This window comes from Pelmatolapia mariae, linkage group LG20 (genome assembly GCF_036321145.2).
Source record: "Pelmatolapia mariae isolate MD_Pm_ZW linkage group LG20, Pm_UMD_F_2, whole genome shotgun sequence".
Lineage (NCBI taxonomy): Eukaryota > Metazoa > Chordata > Actinopteri > Cichliformes > Cichlidae > Pelmatolapia > Pelmatolapia mariae.
This window is the reverse complement of record NC_086244.1, coordinates 13784337-13801149: the sequence shown is the minus strand read 5'-3', so window position 1 is coordinate 13801149 and position 16813 is coordinate 13784337. Positions and strand designations below refer to the sequence as shown.

General features: G+C 38.2%; 1 protein-coding gene across 2 annotated transcripts in view; it reads right to left on the bottom strand.

Annotated features, from left to right (window-relative positions):
- Nucleotides 1-16813, bottom strand: part of rab27b (RAB27B, member RAS oncogene family) — a 71023-nt gene that overhangs the window by 22442 nt on the left and 31768 nt on the right. The window contains exon 1 of one of the 2 annotated variants that reach the window (XM_063464332.1): nt 11045-11175. The exons of the other annotated variant lie outside the window; for it this stretch is intronic. The gene's annotated coding sequence lies outside the window, so the exon portion shown is untranslated. Of the gene's footprint in view, nt 1-11044; nt 11176-16813 lie in introns of those variants that run through there. 2 annotated transcript variants of the gene reach the window in all.

Genomic DNA, 16813 nt, shown 5'->3' with positions numbered 1-16813 from the left:
CACAAACAAAATAAAGGGATCTATAATAATAATAATAATAATAAATATATAATGGAATTTGGGAGGTAAGGGAACCCTTAATAATTATTTGTTTTGTGATTTTCAGAAAACTTCTGTTTATAGGCTATGGTGAGTTACTGGCTCCATTATGTAGTGATTAAAACATGTGCTGGTTCAGTTCTAGCCGGAGACACAAATCCCCTTTGGGGGTGTGTCAGAAAGTGTAAAACTCTGCCAAATCAAACATGCGGTGCTTCCCGCTGTGGTCACCCCTTGTGACAAGGGAGCAGCCGAAAGTAGAATTATCAAGGCCTGTGATCAGTTAAACTGTGCAACTCCAACATTCACTGCTTTCTGTGGATTTAGCCAAACTCAATAAGATAAGAAGAAGCTTTTAGCTTCTTTCCAGCCTTCATGCACGTTTAAAGCTAGGCTAAATGTTAGGATTCCTTCAGTGACTCTAATCAGCATCAACACCTCACAATTAAATTGACCTGTTGGCTTGATGCAACCTAACATTGACCACGAACTGGCCTTTGTTACTGCAAAATTATTTGCTACTTTTTACCCATGTAGCCAATTTACTACTGTGTCTGCCATCTGTCTCGTCTTGTTCATAATTCCTGTTTAATAATTAAAACCATTACCATGATTATAAATTACACGAACATGTTGACAAGATGTGAAAGAGGTAAAGAGGAGGAGATCCAGTGCTATTTTTCAAGAAAAAGTATGCTTCTTAATCCAGGTTTAACAGATTCATATAGAAATGTAGACAGAAACATCAGCCTGTAGTTTATGTCGAACTCTAAAACAAATTATCTGCAGATGGGGGGGAAGAAAAAAGAAAAAAAAAAAAAAAAAAAAAAAAAAGCGTTTCATCTTTGGGGTTCATTAGATCTTTATACATAATGCAACCTTGAGCCTAATTAATTTCAAATTAAATCAATAAATAATTCATTTCAGTTTAATACATTTCAACCAAACCCAAGTTGGATTTCCAAATTAGATTTACTCTCACAGGACCAGATGGCTCTGAGCAAAACATCTGATTTCTGTGTCGAGTTTAGAGCTACCTAGCAGCATGTGAGTGTTCACAGTTTACATGACGAGATGAAAAGTGTTTTCAGGAAGCAGTGAAACAAAAACAAACAAACAAAAAAAATCATCAGTTAAAGGTTTTAGCATATTGTATCACAATACATTTTTTAGATCCAACAACACTGGTTTTTACAGAGACACATCCCAACAAAAGGATGTGTAAAAATTTCCATTGTACTACTAAAAAGCAGCAGGACACTGATGACGGCCTATCCTGGGTTAATTATTTATCCACATTCAGTGGGTTCATCTGTATCTCCTCGCTGCAGTTTAACCTTTACAACTAAACTTTAAGCATTAAAAATAGCAAGCCTCTGGAGAAGTATTTGTAGCTTATTAGCTATGTTAGGTTCATCGAACCTCACCCTCTGATTAAATGCTTCGTAGAACAGACAGAGGCAGAAGTATAAATATCCCTTCCTCTTAGGAGCTCGGAAGGAAAAGCGTCTGGACTTCTTTAAGTTTCCTTGAAGACGTTTCACCTCTCATCCAAGAAGCTTCTTCAGTTCTAAGAGCAACTGGTGGAGAGCCCCAGATTATAAGACCCTAGGAGTGTCCCTAAGAGGGTCCTGGACCCCTTATTGATCGTCAACCTAATCACACGGGCCAAGGTGTGAAAACGGGTGTAGGTCACAATCAGCAAAGGTTTCGGGTGAACTCATTGTGAACCCTACCCCCACCCTATTATGTGATTTACTGAGGTCAAAAGGCCCAGGATGTGAGTGGGCGTTAAGGCATCTGGGAAGGGATCTGAAAACTGGATTATAGATGGCTGACAGTTGGTGTCATAGGCCACCACCTATGTTTAAGGATGGTCGTTCACAGTGGACATAGATGGCTTCTTTCACTACTCTTTTGAACCATCTGTCCTCTCTGTCCAAAATGTGAACATTGGTGTCCTCGAAAGAGTGACCTTTGTCCTTTAGATGCAGATAGACATCCGAGTCTTGTCCTGTCGAGGTGGCTCTCTGATAAACCTGCTACTGAAGAAGTTTGAGTGGCTTCTTCATCATATGCCTAATCATAAGCTGAGCTCAACAAAGATTATAGTAAATAATATGAAAGCTAGAAGTTGCCCAAATGCCACAACACACATTATAGTATTAACATGATCAGAAGGGACAAAAAATAAAAAAGCCCTACAGAAAACACCCACCACAGTGGTGGGTGTTTTCTAGGATAGGCATTTTGAATTTTAATGTCAGACATTTAAATTTCACAATTTAAACTCCCAAATGGTAACATCATGTTTACCAGTTGCACAGAAGGTCAATCTAAATCTAAATATGGAGTCAATCTAAATTTGTTATAGTAACCGAGCTAAAAAAAAAACAAAAAAAAACTTCTGGGGAAATCTAAATTTTTAGTACTTTAATAATTTGTAGATTGGAACGTTGTGAACTGGACTTGCCTAGGCGCCAGTTGAGGACATTGGCCATATGGTCTGAATGCCTCCTGGGCACTCTCCCCCTTTAGAGGTTTTCTGAGCATGCCTAACTGGAAGGAGACTCCAGGGGAGATTCAAAACCTGCTGGAGAGATTATGTAGCTCATCTGGACTGGCAACCCCTTGGATTCCCCCTGGCGGACCTGGATAGTGTTACTAAAGAGAGTGATGTCTGGAAGACCTATTGCTACTGTTACCCGACTTCAGCTAAGCAGTAGATAATGGATGTATGGATAAATGAGAATTGAAATATGACATCTTTATTCATTATTAGGTTGCCAGTTTTTAAATCTTTAATCTGTAATACCAAAGAAATACAGTGCTTGTTTCTTTAGAAACAATCAGACAAATTTAGTCTTGTTTACTTTAATTGCATCTGTGCCCATTAGTAGCATTGTTATGTGCAATTTGTTCATTACATTAACCACTGAGAACAGCCATGAGCAACTACTGTATTAAAAAAATAAAAATCTATATATTTTATGTATCTTAATGTCCAGTTTGCATTAGAAACCATACTGACTGCATGGTGACCGCAGGAGAAAACTCATTTAGCTCGTTTAACATAACTATTAAGTACACCCACAAAATGTTTCCTGTGAATCCTTTATGCAATTTAATCAAATCAAATCAAATCAAATCACTTTTATTGTCACATCACATGTGCAGGTACAGTGGTACAGTACATGTGAGTGAAATTCTTGTGTGCGAGCTTCACAAGCAACAGAGTTGTGCAAAATACAATAATGTAAAACAAGCAAAATATAAAAATGGCTAATCTAAATCTAAAAATCTAAATCTAAAAAGTAATAAATATATGTACAATATGTAAAGCAACCTGAATCAAATAAAACCAAAGCAACAACAACAAAAAAAATGAAACAAACAAAAGGAGACACTACAGAAGCAAAATGAAAGTAAAACAGAAAGTGTTGCTTTAAAAACCAAGTACAACAGCTGAGAATTGGCTTACTTACGCCAGCTGTCCATACTTGACAGAGAAACAATGATAAAGACACTCACTGTGAAAACAAAGCATTAACATTGGTGGAAAGAAAGTCATGTATTTTACTTTTGTCCTCTCAAGCTAATGTACCAATGTTTGTTTCTCAGTAAGCCTTTATTATTAGAAGCAGCAGACATTTGTCAGAGACCTTTGCATTTGACTGTTGTGGCCTCTAAATCGCTTTAACCAGATCTGACTAATTTGTTTCCCATCTCTGCTGTGGACTCTGTTGAAAACCTGTGCTGTCATTAGCAATCTATTCTGTGGAGCCAAGCGATCAATAACCGCTAACATGGGTGAAGATTGACCCTTGATTATTCAATTTGCTCAGGCGTCCTCCTGGTTTATGTCTTGCATTGTTCCAAACCTTTCAGCAAATCAGACCCACTTAGCAAAACAGTGAGGCACATCTGGCACGGTGGAGCAGAAAGATCAAAAGCATGAATGTAGCCAAGAGGTCTAAAGAGTGCTGCTTTCATCACAAAAAAAGAACACTCTAAATTATGTCTACAGGAGTGAACTGCACAAACAACATTGGGAGAAGTGCATATAACGATAATACTGATTTTAACAGTACCACTAGTTTAACCAATAATGCTCAGATATATGGTACTCGTCAGTTCTTATCTTTTAAGAGGAAAAAAAAAACAACTAACAAATTAAGAGTAAAGTAGACACTACATTTACTTCATACATATGTAAACACCAATATTCTAGTGCATTTCCACTACACTCCTTACCTACATTACACCTTCCTTAATCTTTAATCCTAATGCTAACCTTATGGAATTAGAATATCTCATTTTATTTTGTTCTTCAACATCCCTACCAACAAGAAGAAACTTTCTGAATATTTTTTTTATGCGGTTGATCAGAAAGTCCTAACTTTCTCCATAACACTTTAATCCCTAATGATAACTTAGGCTTCATGGTGTGTTCATGTATTAACTGGAAGTTGGAATTTCAGAGTTACCATCCCCAATTTAAATCTACAACACCCCTTCAGCTCGAAAACTTAGAGCAGCCCCAGCAACCTTGAGTTATTAATCCAAGATGGCGGTACTGAATGTAAACAGTAGTAAAACTAAACTTAGTTTGATGTGCCACTTTTGTGCATTTCCGACTCACTAAATAAGCCGTATGCAGAGCACTGATCACGCTCTATACACGAAAGTGGGGTTTTTTAAGTTTCACCACAGCTCTTGGAGGAAGAAAGAGAGCAAAGGAGAGTGCAAACTTTGGACAAACGCAATAATCTGTTAGTAACCAGCTCAGCCACAAGGGGCTTTTTGTTGGAGCACCCTCTTTGTGACCAATTTCCAACTTCCATTAACTAACTTAGTGGCAGGCTTACGGGTTACAGCAAAAATAACTTTCACCAGACTACAATGCAATCATTTAGGTGTCAGCAATACAAGGACATGGTTAATCCCCATCAAGATTATAATGCACTTTAAATAATAATATTCATGTATTGTGTATTTCACACTACCCATCTGTTTTTGTATTTAGCTACATAGACATAGCATCCCGTGGTTTCTATCCTATGCCTGTCACATGTCCTCTTGTGTCTCTGTTTGCATACTGAGTTGCTGTACTTAACTTTTATAATGTCCTCTATGTCCCACTAAGGCCTCTGTTGGCAACATATTGGCAGCAGTGGCAATAGGTGGGTTTCGAAATCAGAGAAGTGCTTCACAAATTCATTTCAGTTTAAGAAAGGAAAATAAACCCCTCAGGGAACAAAAAATAAACTCAACAGTTATTGAGATAATTAAATCTGAACCACGGCAGCAGATCAGCGTATAACTGGAGGAATAAAGTTCCACTTTGAATTCTGAAATTGCAGATGAGATAAAAACCTTTAAAAAGCCAATAATATGGCCAATCTCCTATTTGAATATCCACACATAAGGACTAGTGATCAGACAGATTGTGTTTATAGTAACACAGTAAAAACCTGTGACATTTTCATCAACATCAATATGTTTGGCTGTACTCAGCTTGTAATACACAACAGTACATCCAATTCATGAAAGCATTTCCACCTGCTCACAGTCTGGCACATCCTTGCTGCCACATATCTTTGCAGTAATGATGGATAAACTTCAAAACAGAAAATTCAAAGGAGGAGAAGACTGAGGAGAATTTGACAAGGAATTATTTGCAAGCGCAGTGAAAAACAACCCCACAGCAATGAGCCACTAACAAGTCACACTATAACAAGAGAGTCTGTCAAGAAACCAACAATCATCAAATTCCATTTGCAGAGCTCTTCGTGCCCTGCCGTGATAGAAAGAAATTCTATTACATCCAGCCACATGAAACCTGATCAAATACAAATCAGACCAGAATGCTGGAATTTAGACTAATGTGCAGAGACACAATTGAGCATTGTGGTCTCATGACTCTAATAGTTGTGATGTGTTTAACTTGGTTATGTCCAACAGCTCTAGACTTGTAAACAGAATACCGCTGAGACTGCTGTGTATGGAGCTTTACACAAAGCATATTTGTTAAATATGGAGAATCTGCTGTTTTTCCAGCATATTTGAGTGTTGCAACCATTGTATGATGAATGCTTACTAACCAAAAAGAGCTAAAAACACACATGCCGCTTTAATTTACTACTTACCACTATGTCATACATTGTCATTGGCAATAAACTTTTCTAGACATTACGCAGCCAGACTGCAACCCAAATGTTTACTCAGTCAAATTAAACATTAACCTGCCAATAGTTACGCAATAGCAGCTCTCATTCCATCAGTCGCTACCTACAGCTTCTGGTCATAGTGAACAGAGTAAAATCATCAGCTTCACTTTCAAACTCATCTCTCACTTCACCACAACAGACCAGTTCCCTTGTGCATGAAGTAGCACCTGAGATACCAGAACTCCTGACCAACCCAGTGGTGGCATGCCACCCATTCTGACCACCAACCATGTCCTCACACTTGGAGATGCTAATTCTCATCCAAGCTGAGACACTCTGCTATACCCCCACCCCAGTGTAAGCTGCAGGTCATTGCTCAGTGGAGGCAACAGAACCATATCATCTGCAAAAAACAGAGATGAGATCCCAAGATCACCAAATCCTACACGCCACACCCCTTTGCTGCACCTACAAATTCTGTCCATAACAATTATAAAGAGAATCAGTGACAAACGGCACCCACAGCTGGTGGGTGAGTCCAACACCCACCGAGAATCCAACGGGATTTATTCCCAGCAATGCTCTCACTGCAGCTTTACAGCAGCCAACTTGCCTACACCAACAGACCTGATATAATACTGTTAGCATAACTAGCCTACAACATTAATAACAGTATGGGTATAAATATTCATGTTAATTGTAGCACCAATGAGAGCAAGTGATCAATGACAGCAAAGGGTAACAATGTTATTTACAGTAAATTCAACAAATTAATGATTGCAATGCTGTAATTTATGCAGGCAATGACCCCGAACTGGGACTGACAATGGCATAACAACATAGCCACAACTCATAGAGAGCACAGACCTAACTAAGAACAGTACATTTCCATTCAAGCTGTCCTGATACATTAACCATCAAGGATCTGGAACTCGCAGAGATAAAACACTAGATAAACTTGAATGCTACAAAATCCAATCGCTGAGGAGCCCCACCATCCTCTAATCTACTTCACTCAGCTTTGAAACAATCAAACACTGGTCCATTTTGCTCTGTATAACTAACTGTGTTTGACTTCTTTATCATTTTCCTTAAAACTCTGGCCTCCTTCATTGCTTATTGAGTTGACAGTCACGTGATTAGTCAGCTGATTGGATGTGTGGTTCTGCCATAAGCCCCAGGAGAGTAACAAACAAAAAAAGCACACAGCATCATTATCAGATGGAGTGTCTGCCCCACACTCCAGGGTCCTAAAGCCAAGTGATTTGGTAATTACACAGCATTTATTAGCTCATCTTACATTTCACTAAGTAACTACTTTTCACATTTAAATGTTCTAACATGATATTTATGCAAAGCAATAACGGGTAGAACAAGCAAATACTGTTTGTTTTTTTAAATATAGGGACAGTGTAGTAAATAGCAGATAATACCTGAACTCTGCAGATCTAATCAGCATACACTGTCTGCAAAATCCTATTAACACTTTAATTCAATCAAGATCTTCTGGTCTGTAGGTCCTCAATCTAATTTAGGTACTTTGTGACCTTTTCTTGTTCCATTTGCTTAAATTTAAGTGTCATTTTTTCCCATGATGAATATGATAAAATAGGGAAAAGTATCTTCTATAAGCTTATTGTGCATGTTTTGTTTTTAAGCCTGATTGATGATTTTACAAGCCTTAAGCAAGTAATTATACAGACAACATACAAAAACATAAAACTGCCTTTTAAAGGTTAACAGTTGACTATTTAAAAAAATATAAAAAATTAACTATACTTAAATGTTATTAAGTCAATATTTTGGTTTCTTTTCAACTGTGTTTCTCACATGAGAATACAAAATAAAAGACAAATTCATATTCATGTTTACTTCCAAAGTGTCAGTAAAGCCCGGAAAGTGAAGCTGTTAAAGCAACAAAATGAATTTTTCTGATGTGGTTTTCTTTCAGTTCCTCAAGGTTCGGCGGAGAGCAATGTTTTAATAATGACTAAAAGAGTTCAAGGTTTCATGGGGCATATTATTTTTTTTAAAAACTGCTTCTTTCTTTTCACAGAAACCAGAGTCAAATATTGACTTTAGTATCGCCTCCAATATAAATCACAAAAGAGGAAATGCCTGTCACATACGAGTAGGAGGAAGCAGCATTTATTACCAACATTTTCAGTCACATCAAGTGAACTCTGCAAATTATTACAACATATTACAGGCTTCAAATGACACCATTCCCCCCTCTGCAGTCAAACCAGTTCTGAGATAATACTGTTTAAACACAGCAAATGTGCTTTAGTCCTACGCAGTGGAAGAGGCTTTTTGTCACACACATATACACACTTTACACAAATCATCAAAAAAATAATAATTCAGTGGCACCAACATGTGGGTTCTGGATGGTAATTAAATACATCAAAGACACCTGACCTTCCCTGCGAACAATTCCTGTCAAAAATATTCAATTTCTTTATCATCATCATCATCATCATTACTATTATTATTATTATTATTTTAAAAGCAAATTAATTTCTCGTGATATCAGTTAAATACAAATTTACTTAGGGATACAGCTGCTCTTTTTTTTTTTTTTTTTTTTTAAATATATTTATATATGGGGGGAAAAAAACAAAACCAACCATCTGCCCATCTCTTGATACTCCAAAAGCCTTGCTCTCATACCTAATCCCACGGCTTCCTACTGAAATGAAGGTGAAGAATACAAAGGTAAGCCTCAAGAATTTTATTTTATTTTTTTTCCTCCCACTGTGCCTCACCAGGGAAAGTGGTTGGAGACAGCAGCCTTAGCAAAATTATTTTTATTTTGACCACGTGCAATCAACTTGCAATTTCTTTCCTTTCAAATAGAAGACTGGGGCCAGTTTGCAACCATTGACAGTCAGATGCAGTCTTCAAAGAAAAGCTTTGGTGCATCAAGACGGTGAAAAAAAACCAACCAAACAAACAAACAGCAATAAGACAAAAATCATTCTGCCATCTCATCTCAATACAGAAATTCAAATAACTACCTACATTCAGAGTCCAGCCAAAACCGTGTATATTTAAAACAGAAATTCTTCCATAAATTGTGACGTAGTTGCTGCATGAAGTCAACTTAACTGCAAATTGGCATTGGTGCTCTGGAACCTTTTATATAGGAATATAACCAGAATACAACCAGCTGGCAGCCAGCTGAGTCGAGTGCACTACTGTAAAGAGTCTTGTCACACACGAGTTGCAAACCTTTGCGAATCTGTCATTGTGGCTACAGTCAGTCTGAGCTGAACTGCAACTGTTTGAAGACAGGCTCACTCCCAACAAGTGACCTGTGCAATTGACCAGAGGTTAAGGGTATTTGCACACAGCCTTGGGGAAACAAACTGGTTGCCCCAGCTGCTTCAATCGGTCACTGAATGTAAAAATTGCCTAGCAGCGTTTTCCTAGGTGTAAAAGAGATGTCACCCAATTTTAACCTGGTGGTGACTGAATCATAACCACCGAGTGAACGGGAAAGCGCAAAAGCAAGTAAAAATAAAGTGCAAACCACAAAGCTCAAAAGCAGGACACAAATCGCAAGCTTCCATGGACAACCTCAATAAAAACGCTGATAAACATACGACTACTTTCTGTTGACAACCAATATCGCCACATCTGCCAAAGGGCACCTTGAATATCTTGGCAATGCAACATCCTGCAATGCTACTACATTTCCTGAGAAAAAAGGCAGTATGTTTCTGGATATAAAATTTAATGTTTGCACAGGTATCATAATTGGTATTATTGTAATTACAAATAATTTGTAATTTTAAAAAAAAATATGTCTACAGTTGAGAAGTTTGTAAAAGCACATCAACATAATTAAGCAGGCAGATCCTCTCAAACACACTCTAAAATAATGACAAAGTACTGTTTAACAAAGAGCTTCATATCAGAATCTTATACACCGTTTAGCCTGTTGATTAAAGATCTTATATTATACACTAAATGCATAAATTGAAGATTTGGAAACTAAAAACTTAGCAGAGGATTGGAATTCAGCCTCCGCCTTTGAATTCAGCTCATACCCAGATAAGTGTACTATAATTGGTCAACACTGGTGAACATATGTAACTCTAGCAAATTCACTATACATACATACTGAATCCACAGATGACCGAGGAAGACTGGGTCAGTCTTTATGGCATTAAGATTAAAACATTTGTGAAGCTGTCACAGAATGACTTTTGAGGAAATGTTACACACTGGATAGACAAATGATCTCAAACCTTCCACTAAGAAATTACATATACCCCGAAAGAAGAAAAATTATTTGAGAAAGTCTAAAAGCCCCTTAACTTCTGGAGCTTACCACAAGTCAATAAGCAGGATCAGTTTGTTCTCATACTAGCTCTTTTATTTTCTTTATGCTTTTTGATCTTTTTCTTTCACAATTAACTTAAAGTTCTCCAAAAAAAGTTATAAATAACAGACAAGTGAGAGTCAAACTGGTGGTGTTTTCTGATATAGACACTGAAGTCAGCCTTTAATAAACCAGCCTAATACTTGCCTTCAGAGCATCACCACTGTCATGAGACTGAGAATGTGAGAAAATTCAGAGCCCAGATAATGAGCAGCCTGGATGATGCAGCCGAGCGCAACAACATGCTAACACAATTCAACTTGTAGAAAAGGGTGTGATCGCATTCCACAGATGCAGCGACTACATTTCCTTGTTCAAAACTGACTTTTTTTAAAATACAATTTTCCTTTCTGCACACAAACCCTGCAGCCTATCACATGCCCACAAAAAGTCAGACAGCTGCTCCAAAATGTTGCCAAACTTCTGGAAAGTCACAACTTCTTACCTCTCAGCAGCTCCTCAGCTGATTCAATGGTGTAAGATCCTGAGGGGAGATACAAGGAGTTCAGAGCAGCTGAACAGCAGCCCTGCATTTACAACCACTGACTGACTGGCTGACTGGCTGGCTAGGAGGCTGGCTCACTGGATGACCTGGTGAATGACTGCAATACAGCTGCAGGCAGCAGAGCAGAAAGCCACTCCCTTCACTAAGCAGCTGACTGGCTGCAGGGACATAGGGAGTAGTTTATTGGTTCTGTCTTAATGTGTTTAGTGTTAATTTGCAGACCAGATTTCTGCTTCTGTAACTGATGGACCAACTAACTAAACCATCTGACAGAGAGACCAACCAAATGAATGACTTACAGAAACTGACAAAAATCTCCCAACTATAAATGTAAGCCTGACCAACTGACTGGTTTCCTGCTGAGAATGAGGTATAGTTTTTGAACTTTCCCTTGTTTTTCTTGCTACTTTCTGTGCCTCAGACTCTCCCAGTTTCTCTGTGTAATGAGAGGGTGGGGCTAAATAAGATAGCTCAGGAGACAGATGGACACACACACACACACACACACCTTATCAGATTAAGTCTATTTTATTTAAGCAGTCTGAATCGAAACAACTGCAATCCCGGGGCACTTTCCATTGTAAGATAAACGACTGCATGTATCGTTATTATGGAAAAGAACAAGAGCAGAGCAGCCTCAGGTCAGGGAAACCCTGGTGTGTGTGTGTGTGTGTGTGTGTGTGGTTAGCTGTGGCAAAACAGGAAGCAGGTAAAAATACATACAACTGGAATGGAGGAAATGCATTCTTTATTTTCTCTCTCACCTTTAAAACTCACCCAACGCCTGAATGAAACAACATACTCCACTTTGCATGAGAGACAGCAGCTTCTGAATAGATGTGAACTTCCTCATTTCTCTGAGTCCCAGTCACACAGGCTTAGGGATCTCTCAGCAACCATGAGAGACATGAGAGAAGCAGATGGAAAAAACATACAGAAACATTGGATACAACCTGGTCTTACACTGTGCATTCTTTTTCCTATCTAACATTAGGAACACAACTAATGCACCACAGTAGCTTCCTCCACTTCCTCCATGTAAGTGTGAACACTTACATTTTAACATGACAAACTGATTCCATTAATATCAAGCTATAAATGTTGGTCTGAACCTTTTCTGGCACTCCACTGACCTCAGAAGCTGGACATCAGAGCTTGGCTGCTTTCTAAAAAAGGATAAGAGGATTTGTTTTCTCCTAAGCAAGATGGTCATTCATCCATCCCCAGCAATACAACGCAATGACTTTTTTGGGTGCTGCATGTCCATGGATAACGCCTTGTCATTTCTTTGTGTACAGCTTATTTTATGACTCAAAGAAAAAAAAAAAAAAAAAAAAAAAAAAAAAGCGCTCTCAAAATAAACAAGGATTATTTTTGAACTGTTAATCAAGCACAACTGACCCACTTTAATTTTACTGCCATCACAAACATTAGCAAAAGAACTGTAAACTAACAGATGCAGAAAATTATAAAAGATCCATGGACCAGGGCATAAAAACCCTTCTGCTTAACAACCTTTTGGTTTCCAGTTTGCGTGGGAAATACCTTCATTCACATTTTACCCTTCATCACCCAAATGTTCATATAGAAAAATAGAGCATCAAGAAAAGAAACAGAACTATAAGAGACATGTTTTTCTAAATTTTCATTAAAAATAAAATAAATGAAATACAATTCAGTCAATAACAGCATCACAACTGTAAGACAGAAATTAACAGCAGGATCTTCAGCCGAATCCACTGAAGCTTTGATGTACAGAAAGTGTGGATAACTGAGTAACCTTCTTAAAATTCACTTTTTGGAATAAAAACAGCAATACGCTGTCATTTGTACCTTCTCTGCACCTGATGACAAACTTTAAACATGTTTGACCAAAGAGACTGAGCGATAAAGGCTGAACAGAGAAAATGTGATCTTCTTGGCTCTGAGCTGGTCTAGTGTCTGCTTGTGTCCAGACCCTGAGGAGTCATGCAGCTCATGTTGGTGACCTTTAGGCGACGTTAAAGGCCAGCTACCCACAACACCGACAGTTACCATGACAAAACAAGATCTATCATAGACTCTGGGAGGGAACACAGAGCGTGGGACAGTGCTGTGTTGCATTAAACCATTAAACTCTGTTTTTAATGTTCCACTTGTTATAGATCATTTCAATCTAATGGTCAAAAGTCATCATCTGTTATGAAATCCTATTCACTTCTGATTATCGGTTTCTTGCTCACAACTTTTAGGATTCAGTCCTTCAAATGCAGTAAATACTTGAAAACACTGGGACGCAGGAACAGCATCCATGATTTTAAATTAAGCGGGGACTCGGCAACTCGGCAATAACAGTTTGAACAAACATCGATGCAAAACTGTAACATGGTCAACGTGACCGATGTGTCCGTTGTCATATTTGCGCAGTGGTCTGGTCAGACAGTGTCTTTAAAAAAACAAAAACAAAAATTGCTTTCTTTATGTGTGACAAAGTGGAGGAGCAGTTGCAGTGCTCTCCATTTGTCCCATATGTGTTTACCTTTTTTTGCACATTGTATACATTATTTTGTTTCTATGTATTTGCTATGATTTGCTATTTGTCAAGTAACATTGCTTCACTCACTATCCCGGGTTTGTTTGTGTAAGCGTTTTGTTGCCGGCAAATCAAACATTCTGCAAATTAAGACAAATACTAAGTCATGTTTCTTTATATTTTATTATGTTACAGATTAAGTCATTTGTTCATACTTACTTTGTTTGTTTTTTCAGTCTTCATGAGGGTCAGGTGTGGGGAAACGCCCACCTGGCATTTCCTCATTTTAAAATCCTGATGATGTCAAACATGACATCAGCAGGTCAAACCGAGTGGAGGGGTTTCTTTTTCCATAGAGATGCTTCCTTTTGTTTGTGTTAAGGTTTAAAGGAATTTGTTGAATGTTTTTCTTTTTGTTAATACTGCCATTTAGTTGTGTAAATGTGCCAATTAGAAGTGTGAAGAGGTTTTGTGTTTTTAAATCATCTGTGTAGAGTTTTACATCCCTCAGTTTGAGTGAGTGGTACTGGCTGGGCAAATGGAGGGAAATTGATGGCCCTATTTAAAGCCAGTCTCTACCAGATGCAGGAGAGTAGAGGTGAGCTGTGTTACCAGAGCCATGTTATGTTGAGTTTTGTTAATAGAGTTGGTTTGGGGGGAAGTTTTGTTAAGTTACATTAAATTAAGTTCACTGTAAATAAATTGCTCACCTTGGAAACCTGAAATGTCTGCATAGTCTGCTTCCCTACCACCTTCCTTGACGTTCGAGTCTGACTACCCCACATTATGATAGACAGGCAAATATATACAAAATAAATTCATGTTATTTTTGTTTATCTGTATAAAGTCTGTTTCACTATGCACAACATCAGTTCACCTTTCCCTCACAGCTTCCTCAGTGCTTACTTCTTGTATTTTTTCCCTCTAAAACAGCGGTCCCCAATCTTTTTTGCGCCATGGACCGGTTTTATGTCAGACAACATTTTCATGGACCGGCCTTTAAGGTGTTGCGGATAAATACAACAAAATAAAATGATGCGACCAAGACAAAAACTGTGGGATTTTGTAAATATAATAATAAACACTAATTCACTGCATAATTATGTAACTTTATTAGCAGCGTCCTCCTGAAATGCACCAACAACATTGAGAGTAACATCCTCCTCTCTGCCCCTTAATGCTCTCTGGTCGCTATGGTAACGCGTAAATTTTTTTTCCGAAATAAGACACACAACTACAACACCGGAAAGACCCGGGGAAACCAAGTTAATAATAAAAACCCAGAAAACCATAAATTTCACACCCGAGCCTCAACTCTTGCGAACCGGGGGTTGGGGACTGCTGGTCTAACCAATAAAATACAACACCCCCCCCCAAAAAAAACAAAAAAAAAAAAACAACCCTATTGCCATACACAAACATTCAGGGGTGTTCAGAAGGGATGCTCATTTGCAAAGATGGCACAATCTTCCTTTTACAACTATTTTTCAACTAAGCCTAGAATACATGATGGTTATTCAGCATCAAAATATTTGCCGGGCATTTACACACTTTTGGTTTGCAGGCTGACTCATCTTTGTCTCAACTGCCCACAATACTTCAAGAAACTTCTTTTTTTGACAAATTACACCAAGGACAGTCTACTGTTATTGTGAAATTCTGTGCTTCACTTTCATAGTAAACTAATTCATCTCCACAACAACTGAGCAGACTCCATCTACAGAGGAAGGCCATGACTTCTGGCAAAAAGCTTCAGAGACCCAGCAAGCATCTACAGCGATGCAGATGCTGTACCGCTGTGTTTTGATAAAAACAGAGCTTAGTGTGAAGCATTTCCAACATCTTCTATACTAAACTGTCAGTAGTGACTAAAAGAGGGTTGCACATACAAGATGCTACATATCTCAGAATGCTTTAGTGTCTCCCTGGAAGTCCAAGGAGAGGGGGTTCCACACATCTCTGTGTGCCCCATGAAAATGGTGAAAATGATGCACAGATGAATGCATGGATGGATTTTGTATTATTTAATATAAAAGGTAGATGCTGCCTCCCCCCTCCCCTCCAACTGGCAGAACAATGGCATTATTATCAATAGCCTGCTTTGCATAAAAGCATTTTTTTTTTCATATTTCATGCTGATATGAACAGTGACTAACAATTACATTACAAGGCACTCAAAAGTAGTCTCACTCATATTGGAAGTCAATATGGCAGAAGTAGCGGGGGTGACATCACTTTATGTCATGTATAGTTCAGCCTTTTTATTCTTCTCCACATGATTTGTTTAATAAGAAAATGCACTGAAGCCAGACTGACACATAAAAGGCCACTGCACCAAACAATAGAGCCACTGAGACAAACTCACACATCACTGAATCGGATTACTGAGCACCAGTTTTACTTAATTCTGATTCTAAAGCTCAGAGTCTGATATATTGGTTGACAGATGCAGAGTCTTTTTAACAGAGCATAATGCGGCAAGAAGATCTTGGGTTTGAATCCAAACTGGGCTAGGGGCTTCCTGTATGGAGTTTGCATGTCCTCTATGAGCCTGTGTGGGTTCTCTACAGATACCCCAGCTTCTTCCCACGCAACTGGTGATTCTAATTTGGTCGTACGTGTGAATGTGAGTATGGTGGTTTGCCTGTCCCTATGTGTTAGATTGGCGTCAAAGTATAGCCATCTATAGCCAAATATAGCAGTTGTGGTCAGTGCATTTTACTGGATTTTTAGATCTTTACAACTGAACGTTGTTAGAAATAATGTTCAAAAAGAGACTAATAGAAAAATACTGTAGCATACTATAAATATGTAGAGCAGCTTTTTGTTTATATTTAATGTATAAAATGGATTAATGCTTACAGTATTAAAAAAATGCATTTATCAAGAATGATAAATTACTTTACAGAATGCCCTGTGCTACAACAGCTGTTTCTTACAGGTTATGTATACAGCATGTTTTTAAGAATATTGACTCATGGATCAATGTCAGAATTTAACTTTGGCCAAAAACAGCAACAAACGCTCTTACAGAAGATTTTAAAAATTAATTGGATTGTCCCAGATTTAATCTGTGGTATTAAATTCTGTCTACAGACACGGTGGGGAAAGATTTCCAATAAACCCATATCCTTCCGCTAAATGTGAAAAGGTCAAACCGGGGAACCAGGTCAAAACCAATCTGCTAAGACTTTGAC